The sequence below is a fragment of the Hemitrygon akajei genome, chromosome 12 (assembly GCF_048418815.1).
Source record: "Hemitrygon akajei chromosome 12, sHemAka1.3, whole genome shotgun sequence".
In the NCBI taxonomy this organism is placed as follows: domain Eukaryota; kingdom Metazoa; phylum Chordata; class Chondrichthyes; order Myliobatiformes; family Dasyatidae; genus Hemitrygon; species Hemitrygon akajei.
Window position 1 is genome coordinate 35,498,493 of NC_133135.1, and position 10,990 is coordinate 35,509,482.

The 10,990-nt window shown below is 42.7% G+C and overlaps 1 long non-coding RNA gene across 1 annotated transcript in view; it reads left to right on the plus strand.

Moving 5' to 3' along the window:
• The window catches only part of LOC140736888 (uncharacterized), a 53,195-nt gene extending 44,040 nt beyond the window's left edge, over window positions 1-9,155 (plus strand). Inside the window, exon 3 of the long non-coding RNA XR_012101019.1 lies at window positions 8,962-9,155. This is a non-coding gene — a long non-coding RNA (uncharacterized lncRNA). The remainder of the gene's footprint in view (window positions 1-8,961) is intronic.
• Window positions 9,156-10,990: the final 1,835 nt, after the last annotated feature.

Here is a 10,990-nt window from a genome sequence, read left to right on the forward strand (position 1 = left end):
TGGGCGAAGGTGCTAGTTTGAATCCAGAATTAAAGACTAGTAATCGCTTGGCTGTCTGCTTTGTAATTGAGCTAGATGAGCTGGCCTGAGGGAGGGGACAAGATGAGGCAGTGAAGGAGGGAGAAGGGAAGCAAAGGCAAGTCTGTGAAGCAGGTAATACCACACACAGAGTTTGAGGCCTAAGCTGTACACACAGGAAACAGTTGTAGTAGGCCTCATGCTGAGATCAGATCTTATGGCTGTTTTAGCCATCTGTTTTATTTCTATCTTTCAGAGAGAGGGGGAAAGGAGAAAAAAATGGACTGGAATATTGAAGCCATCTATCTAGAAAATGCATTTAAAATGTTAATGTACTCATAAATTTATAAAACTGCAAACAAATTAGATTATATAAAGATGGAATTCTTCAAACTACATTGGTCCCCACCCCCACTAGCCTTTACGAACAGCCTGAAGGCTTTAATTACTGGGCCACTAAACTACACAAGCCAAAGGTTTGAATTCTACAGTGTATAATATGTTATGTATAATAAGTTGTGAATATTACATTGCAGAATGTTAATTATATGGAAACAAATGTTTTTCAATAAGTTATTTGATATTTTCCAGCATACAACTCCCACCATGTTATATAATTCCCACTAATTGTAAAGAATATACAATTCACTGATCTAATTTGTTTCTTCGAACAAGCTATTACAATCTTAATTTTTATTGCATCCACCCTTGCATTACAAGGATGGGTGACAAGAACAGGATTTATTGCCCATCCCTAACTAGCCTTAAGGGGATAGTGATGTCATCTTGGATGTGACTGGTGGAAGTACTCCCTCTATTGGCCAGATCTTTAGATGCACTTACCCACTTCACTGCAAACACACACAAGCGCTGGAGGGACTCAGCAGGTCAGACATCACCTATAGAAGAGAATAAACAGTCAATGTTTCACCAGGGTCTCAGCCGAAACGTTTACTGTTTATTCCCCTCCGAAGATGCTGCCTAACCTGCTAAGTTCCTCCAGCATTGTGTGTGTGTTGCTCTGGATTTCCAGCATCTCTTGGGTTTATTATGATTTGCTGCTCCACTACGAAGTCTCTTCAAGGTGTACCTACCCTGAAGAAGTTTAAATCTTTCCTCTGATGGGAGTTCAGAGACTCACTCTCATTGTTCCCCACCTCAATGATCTCTGCTACCCTCTTTGATCACATGCTTACCCAGACTTGCTGATCACAACTGCGTGACCTTCCTGGAACTTGCCTGCACCAGTCCCCATGAAGGGACTTGGTCCAAAATATCGACAGTTTATTCCCCTCTAAAGATGCTGCCTGACCTGCTGAGTTCAGTCGGCATTTTGTGTTTCCCTGCAAACAGATCCCTTGGACTCATTGAATTCTCTGTACTTGGGCTACCAATTCCACTAACTGCCTAGCCAAAGACTTACCAGTAGGCTGTTTGTATCTGTAACCCACAGGCTCGGCTAGCAGCTTAATGTAAGGGAAGACAGCCTCCGGCCTGGCCAGACTTGAGAAATCTTGTTTGGGTGGATGCTGCGTGACGTTTTTCCCCGTTACAAATCAGTACCATGGAGTAACAAACAGTACATAATATGCAATTAAGCTTTATAATTCTTAATTTGACTATAGGGTTAGTAAAGAAACAAGAAACTTCTTCAACAGGTTCGACAGCTCAATCTCATCCTCACCGCAGAAATCCACACCAGGCTTACTTCCCTCACAGGAAAATAGCCACTCACAGGAGACCTTGCCCACGCCCAGGATTACGGCTGCACAGGTGGAAGGTCAACTGAGGAAGATCTGTACCAGCAAGGCGGCTGGACCGGATGGAGTTTCCCCACGATTACTGAGGGCCTGTGCGACTGAGCTGGGAGAACCACTACAGCGCATCTTCAACATGAGCCTGGAGCAGAGAAGAGTACCCAGACAGTGGAAAACATCCTGTATTGTCCCGGTACCGAAGAAACCACAACCAAAGGAGTTGAATGACTTCAGACCTGTTGCCTTGACGTCGCACGTGATGAAGACCATGGAGCGGCTGATAATACAGAATCTGAGGCCACAAACCAGGCACGCCCAGGATCCTCTTCAGTTTGCGTATAAGGAGAAGGTGGGAGTGGAGGATGCTATCACGTATTTGCTGCACAAATCACTCTCTCACCTAGAGGGGGTCAGTTGTGCTGTGAGGATTACATTCCTTGACTTCTCTAGTGCCTTTAACACCATCCAGCCCAAGATCTTAAGGCACAAACTAACGGAGATGGGAGTAGACTCTCACATGGTGGATTGGATAGTGGACTACTTGACAGATAGGCCTCAGTATGTGCGGTTGGGAGACTGTAGGTCTGACACGGTGGTCAGCAGCACAGGGGCGCCGCAGGGAACCGTACTCTCTCCGGTCCTGTTCACCCTGTACACATCAGACTTCCAATATAACTCGGAGTCCTGCCATGTGCAGAAGTTCGCTGATGACACGGCCATAGTGGGGTGTGTCAGGAATGGACAGGAGGAGGAGTATAGGAAACTGATACAGGACTTTGTGATATGGTGCAACTCAAACTACCTGCGTCTCAATATCACCAAGACCAAGATGGTGGTGGACTTTAGGAGATCTAGGCCTCATATGGAGCCAGTGATCATTAATGGAGAATGTGTGGAGCAGGTTAAGACCTACAAGTATCTGGGAGTACAGTTAGACGAGAAGCTAGACTGGGCTGCCAACACAGATGCCTTGTGCAGGAAGGCACAGAGTCGACTGTACTTCCTAAGAAGGTTGGCGTCATTCAATGTCTGTAGTGAGATGCTGAAGATGTTCTATAGGTCAGTTGTGGAGAGCGCCCTCTTCTTTGTGGTGGCGTGTTGGGGAGGAAGCATTAAGAAGAGGGACGCCTCACGTCTTAATAAGCTGGTAAGGAAGGCGGGCTCTGAAGTGGGCAAAGTACTGGAGAGTTTAACATCGGTAGCTGAGCGAAGGGCGCTGAGTAGGCTACGGTCAATTATGGATAACTCTGAACATCCTCTACATAGCACCATCCAGAGACAGAGAAGCAGTTTCAGCGACAGGTTACTATCGATGCAATGCTCCTCAGACAGGATGAAGAGGTCAATACTCCCCAATGCCATTAGGCTTTACAATTCTACCGCCAGGACTTAAGAACTTTTTAAAGGCTATTATTAATGCTTTTTGAGATAGTGATTTAGATGCATATCATATTCTTTACTGAGTTAACTATTGTATGTAATTAGTTTTGCTACAACAAGTGTATGGGACATTGGAAAAAAAGTTGAATTTCCCCATGGGGATGAATAAAGTATCTATCTATCTATCTATCTAAAAAGAAAAAGAGCCCAATCTCATGAAACAGTCTAATGCACAACGTTAGAGCTCATGGTTTTCCCGTCTGTTAGTTCTCCATCGATTTCCGCCTGGGCGTCGTCAACTCCCAACCCCATCCCAAGTCCACTCCATCCTGCAGACTGTGACTTCCCCGTTCTGGCATCTTCTCTCTCCATTTTCCACCGAACAAGGGACCGCAATACCTTCACTCGGACACACAAGAAAGAAAAACTCCTCATTGGCCAGCGCACGTTCCAAAGCCTCTGTTGTCTCTAGTCATAACCCAAACACTGCGCTATGGAGAAACCATTACATTAGCAGGTCATTATGCATCTACAGCACCATATTTGGTCCTTTTCTGAGTATCCAGTCAAATGTTTCTTCATCACAAAGTCTTAATGTCAACAGAAAGGATATAATGGCACATTGGACGAGTGAATTTAAAGATATTAAACAGAATAAGGATATAAAAATATTCCTGCAAAGTTATTATATGTACATAAGCAAACAGAGTTCCAGTCTATTAGCTTGGGGACAATCAGCACAGCTTTGTGCAGGACAGGTTATGCCTTAAAAACTTGATTGAGTTTCTTGAGGTGACAAAGGAACTTGAATTGGGCAATGCAGTAGACATTATCTACATGGATTCTGGTGTGGTATTTGATGATTTAGAAGATAAAAGATGCATGGGATCCAGGGTGAATTGTGATTTTGGATTCAGAAGTGGCTTCAGAAGACAGAGTTCTAGCTGGATGCCTGTGACCAGCGATGTTGCACAAGGGTTCATGTGGGACCTCTGATATTTATAATATATCAGTGATCTGGATGAAAATGTAAAGTGGTAGATTAGCAAGATTAGTAAGAGTGGTCAAGTTGCAGGTGGTGTAGCTGGTTACCAAATAATACCTATTAGTTACACATATGGGCAGAGAAATGGCAGATGGAGTTTAATCTGGGTAAATGTGAAGCGTTGCATTTTGGAAGGTCAGATGAAAGTATATAATTAATTGTACTGAGGTACAGAAACATCTTTAGATCCAGGTCTTTAGTTCTCAGAAAGTGGCGATGCAAGTGAATAAGGTGGTAAAGATGACTCGCCTTCATTGTGAGGAATTTTGAGTACAGGAGTAAGGAAATCATGCTGCAGCTATTTAGAACTTTAGTCAGACTGTATTGTGTGCAGTTCTGGATACCTTATTATAGGAAGGATGTGAAGACTGTGGAGAGAGTGCAGAGGTTTACCAGGATTAGAAGGTATGAGCTATCGGGAAAGGTTAGATAAACAAGAGTGTCAGAGGCTGAGAGGAGACAAGATAGTTTTTTTTTTAATTATGAGAGGCATAGACAAAGTAAACACAAAGTGCCACAACAGACAGGATCTCCAGGTTGCCACCCACTTCAATATATGAGGTGTTGCTCCTCCAACCTGAGTTTGGCCTCATCATGGCAATAGAGGAGGCCATGTATGGACATATCTGAATGGGAATGTGAAGCAGAGTTGAAGTGGGTGGCAACCGGGAGATCCTGTCTGTTGTGGCGGACGGAGCGGAGGTGCTTGACAAAGCGGTCCCCCAATCTGCGTCGGGTCTCGCCGATGTAGAGGAGGCTGCACCGGGAGCACCGGATGCAGTAGATGACCCCAACAGACTCACAGGTGAAGTGTTGCCTCACCTGTAAGGACTGTTTGGGGCCCTGAATGGTGGTAAGAGCGGAGGTGTAGGGACAGGTGTAGCAATTACACTTGCAGGGATAAGTGCCAGGTGGGAGATCTGTGGGGAGGGACGTGTGGACCAGGCAGTGGCGGAGGGAACAATCCCTGCGAAAAGCGGAGAGGGGTAGGGACAAAGTAGACACTCAGAATGTTTTCCCCAGGGTAGAAATGTTAAATACCAGAGGACACATGTTTAAGGTTGGGGGTGAGGGAGTTGGGAAGTTCAAAGGTGATGTAAAGGGCAGTTTTTTTGTGTTTTTTATGTGGAGAGTGCTAGGTGCTTGGAATAGGTTGTCAGGGATGGTAGTGGAAGCAGATAGTTTGATGGAGTTTAAGAGGATTTTAGATACAAAGGGAATGGAGGGATATGGGAAATACACAGGAGGAGGATGTGTAGTACAAATTCACATCAAAAATGGCACAACCCTGTGGAACAAATAGCTTTTCCAGTGTTGTATTGTTCTATGTTTTATTGTCAAATGCCATCTAGAGATTTTAATCAATCACTACAAAATCTGGTCTTGTTCAGCATTTCTTATTTATTTTGTTGAATTTCTGATTCTACAGGCTGTAGTTTTACCAGTTGTTTTTTTCCCTCTCTCTCCCCAGTGCAGAGTGCTTGAAGCAATTGTGCAATTTCTTGGCAAACCAGTTAAATTTTATTAGGGTTAGACAAGTTTGGGGGACATGGTAGCATAGGCGGTTAGCACAATGCTTTACAGTACCAGCGACTCAGGTTTGATTCCCTCCGTGACCGGTAAGGAGTTTATATACTCTCCCCATGGATGTGTGGGTTTCCTCCGGGTGCTCCGGTTTCTTTTCACATTCCAAAGACTTACCAGTTGGTAGGTTTATTGGTCTTTGTAAATTGTCCCATGATTAGGCTAAGATTTAATTGGGATTTTGCTGGGTGGCACAGTTTGAAGGGCAGGAAGGGCCTATTCTGCACTGTACCTCAACAAGTAAGTAAATAAATAAACTATGAAATGAGAAGTAAATGAGAAAATGAGAAAATCCAAAAATCTGAGATGCAAACTGACTTGGAAGACCTTGTGCAGAACACCCTAAAGATTAACTTGCCTGTTGAGTTGGTGGTGAGGAAGGCAAATGCAATGTTGGCATTCATTTCAAGAGGTCTAGAATACAAGAGCAGGGATGTGATGTGAGGCTTTATAAGGCATTGGGGAGGCCTCACCTTCCGTATTATGAACAGTTTTGGGCTCCCTAACTAAGAAAATTTGTCCTGGCATTGCAGAGTTCAGAGAGTTGCTGACTCCAGGAATGAAAGGGTTATCATATGAGGAACATTTGATGGCTCTGGGCCTGTACTTGCTAGAATTTAGAGGGATGGAAGCTGGGGGGTGGGGGGGGGGGGGTGGAAATCGCATTGAAACCTTTTGAATATTGAAAGGCCTAGACAGAGTAGATGTGGAAAGGATGTTTCTCATGGTGGGGGAGTCTAGCTCAAGAAGGCACAGCCTCAAGATAGAGGGACAACCATTTAAAACAGAGATGTGGAGTAACTTCTTTAGCCAGAGGGTGGTGAGTTTGTGGAATTTGTTACTACAGGCAACTGTGGAGGCCAGGTTGTTGGGTGTATTTAAGGTGGAGATTGATCATGTTCTTGATTAGCCACGGCATCAAAGGTTACAGGGAGAAGGCCGAGGAGTGGGGCTGCGGAGGAGAAAAAAAGATCAGGCATGATTGAATGCCGGACAAGAGAAAATCTGCAGATGTTGGAATTCAAACCAACCCATACAAAATGCTGGAGGAACTCAGCAGGCCAGGCAGCATCAATGGAAAAGAATATAGTTGACATCTCAGGCTGCGACCCTTCAGCAGGACTGAATTGAGAACGTGGGGGGATGGGAGGGAGTAACACATGGTGATACGTGAAACCGGGGGAGGGGGTTGAAGTAAAGAGCAGAGAAGTTGATTGGTGAAAAAAATACTGGGCTGGAGAAGGGGGAATCTAATAAGAGAGGATAGGAGGCCATAGGACAAAGGGGGAGGAGCACCAGGAGGCGATTGGCAGGCAAAGAGATAAGGAAGAGAGGGAAAAGGGGGTGGGGAATGGTGAAGTGGGGTAGGGGATTACCAGAATTTTGAGAAAGCGATGTTCACACCATCAGGTTGGAGGCTATCGAGACAGAATAGGAGGTGTTACTCCTCCAACCTGAGTGTGGCCTCATCGCGACAGTAGAGGAGGCCATGGATTGACATGTTGAATGGTGACTCAATGGGCCAAGTGACCTAATTCTGCTCCTATGTCTTATGGTCTTAAAGCATCTCACTACTTGTTTCTTATTTCTTCATACAGAAGTTGTAAATCCTGTGAATTCTCTATCCAGAGAGCCCTGGGTGCAAAGTCATTAAGAATATTTAAATCTGATTCAGATTGCTGAACTATTGTACAACTGAAGCTTTATAAGGAACAGGTGGTAAAGCGGAGTGATGGCCAAGATTAGATCAGTCTGGATCTGATTCAGTTTCAGAACAGGGTCAAGACAAGTTCTAATCCTGTTCACTTCCTTACTCAAATCTGTTTAACGGAATTAAATAAATATACAAGGAAGAGGGACTGAATGTAGCCCCTTAGTAACCAGTAACAGCTTGGCCGATTCTGCCCCTAAAGTCCATGACCATAATTAATCTCATACCATTTGAATTCATTAGCTTTCAAAAATCTACCAATCCATGTGTTGAATATATTAGCTTTCAAAAATCAATGTCTTGGCTATATTCAATGACTGAGAATCCACAACCCGCTGAGTAGAAAATTCCAAAGATTTAAACCCCTTAAAAAAAATCTCATCTCAGATCTCCACGAAACTCACAAGTTTAACAATCTCAACGACAGAAACCAACTTCTCAGCTTCAATCCGGTTAATGATTTTCAGAATCTTCTCTTTGTGTTTTACCCATGAAGCAAATTTAGCACAAAATTTATTTAAGGCAAAGCACTATATCTTTAAAGACAACTTCTTTTCATCCAGCATTCAGTTTCTCTGGTGCTGAAAATGCAGAATCTGAGCCATTCAAGTTTTAATTGTTGTTGAAGTTTAAGAGCTTTACTTGTTTATGCTTCAGTCTTTAATATTAACTTCACTATTCTGTATTGTACTTCCCAACCTAAAATTCTTCAATTATTTCTCAATGCACACTGAGCGGCCACTTTATTAGGTCCAGGAGTAGACCCCAGTGTGGTCTTCTGCTTATGTAACCTATCCACTTCAAGGTTCAATGTGTTGTGCATTCAGAGATGCTCTTTTGTACCCCACAGTTATAACGAGCCACTATTTGATTTACTGTTGCCTTCCTGTCAGCTTTAACCAGTCTGACCATTCCCTTCTGATCTTTTTCATTAACAATACACTTTCATCCAGCAAGAACTGCTGCTCACTGGGTGTTTTTTTGTTTATCACACCATTCTCTGTAAAATCTAGAGACTGCTGTGCGTGAAAATCCCGGGAGATGAGCAGTTTCTGAGATACTCAAACCATTCCATCTGGCAACAATAATCATTCTTCCATGGTCAAAGTCACTTCGATCACATTTGCTCCCCATTCTGATGTTTGATCTGAATAACACTGAACCTCTTGACCGTGTCTGCGTGCTTTTATGCATTGCGTTGCTGCCACATGATTGACTCATTTGCATTAGCGGGGTTTACAGGTGTGCCTAATAAAGTGGCTGGTGAGTGTATTTTGCCTGGCTTGTTGCTAATAATATGACACACAAAAATTACGGAGATTGAACAGGTGAGCTTATGTCTAAAAAAACTACAGCTGCCATATGATGTTGATTACATGAACATGTGTGTGTGTGTTTATTCTGTTATTTTTATTTTAATTTTGGTTGTTGTTTTACATTAATATTTTAATGTTATTCCCTTCTAGGTGGAAATACAAGTGTAACAGGAAAATGAAGAAATGTCAAACGCAGCACAAATGAAGCCTACTTGCTACCTTCTGTACTTAGATAAAACATTTTTTCAATGATCTAAAATTTATCCTACAATGTTTAATACAATAATCATGAGGAATATCTCATGAGAATCCCAACAACCAAGCATAAGCTGCTAGAATAATGCTGATGATTACAAGGAATTTAGTTGCAATGCAGATACCTAGATTTAAGTTCAGCTCAAAGCTTAGGCCATGAAGTTTTCGAGTGAAAATAAAATTGTGTAATTAATATAACCATTTCAATGGAAATCCAATGACATTATTATACAAGATATTCTACCCATTATTGGGTAGAAATTATACCCTTGTTGGATAGTGGAGATTTTATTTAAAGAAAAGGAATGCAACATTTTAGAGAGCTTCAAGAATGATTTGGATGAACAGTCAGATGGTTGAGTGATGAAGGGGTGGTGGAGTGAAATATAGCAGAATGGGGGTGGGGTCACCAGGGAGGCACAGAACGCAGAAGTAATTTTCTTGGGCTATCATTGTTCTTAACACAAGATGTGATAGAAAGAAAAATTAAGTGTGATCAATAAATTTGACATGAAGTTTTGTAAACAGTAAGTGTATGCTTTTAGTAAGGAAGCACAGATAAATTAATTTATAAGTGTTCCTACATATTCTGAGGCACACCTGAGGACTGAGAGAAATTCAGAGTCCAGCAAAGGAGGACAAAGGGCTTAATTAGGAAAGGGAAAAAAGATTATGAGAGAAAGCCGGCAGGGAACATAAAAACTGACTGTAAAAGCTTTTATAGATACATGAAAAGAAAAAGATTGGTCAAGCCAAATGTAGGTCCTTTACAGTCAGAAACAGGTGAATTGATCATAGGGAACAAAGACATGGCAGACCAATTGAATAACTACTTTGGTTCTGTCTTCACTAAGGAGGACATAAATAATCTTCCGGAAATAGTAAGGGAGTGAGGGTCTAGTGAGATGGAGGAACTGAGGGAAATACATGTTAGTAGGGAAGTGGTGTTAGGTAAATTGAAGGGATTAAAGGCAGATAAATCCCCAGGGCCAGATGGTCTGCATCCCAGAGTGCTTAAGGAAGTAGCCCAATAGTGGATGCATTAGTGATAACTTTTCAAAACTCCTTAGATTCTGGATTAGTTCCTGACGATTGGAGGGTGGCTACTGTAACCCCACTTTTTAAAAAAGGAGGGAGAGAGAAACCAGGGAATTATAGACCAGTTAGTCTGACATCGGTGGTGGGGAAAATGCTAGAGTCGGTTATCAAAGATGTGATAACAGCACATTTGGAAAGAGGTGAAATCATCAGAGAAAGTCAGCATGGATATGTGAAAGGAAAATCATGTCTGACGAATCTTATAGAATTTTTTGAAGATGTAACTAGTAGAGTGGAGGGGAGAGCCAGTGGATGTGGTATATTTAGATTTTCAAAAGGCTTTTGACTAGGTCCCACACAGGAGATTAGTGTGCAAACTTAAAGCACACGGTATTGGTGGTATGGTATTGATGTGGATAGAGAATTGGTTGGCAGACAGGAAGCAAAGAGTGGGAGTAAACAGGACCTTTTCAGAATGGCAGGCAGTGACTAGTGGGGTACCGCAAGGCTCAGTGCTGGGACCCCAGTTGTTTACAATATATACTAATGATTTAGACGAGGGAATTAAATGCAGCATCTCCAAGTTTGCGGATGACACGAAGCTGGGCGGTGGTGTTAGCCGTGAGGAGGATGCTAAGAGGATGCAGGGTGACTTGGATAAGTTAGGTGAGTGGGCAAATTCATGGCAGATGCAATTTAATGTGGATAAATGTGAGGTTATCCACTTTGATTGCAAGAACAGGAAAACATATTATTATCTGAATGGTGGCCAATTAGGAAAAGGGGAGGTGCAATGAGACCTGGGTGTCATTGTACACCAGTCATTGAAGGTGGGCATGCAGGTACAGCAGGTGGTGAAAAAGGCAAATGGTATGTTGGCATTCAT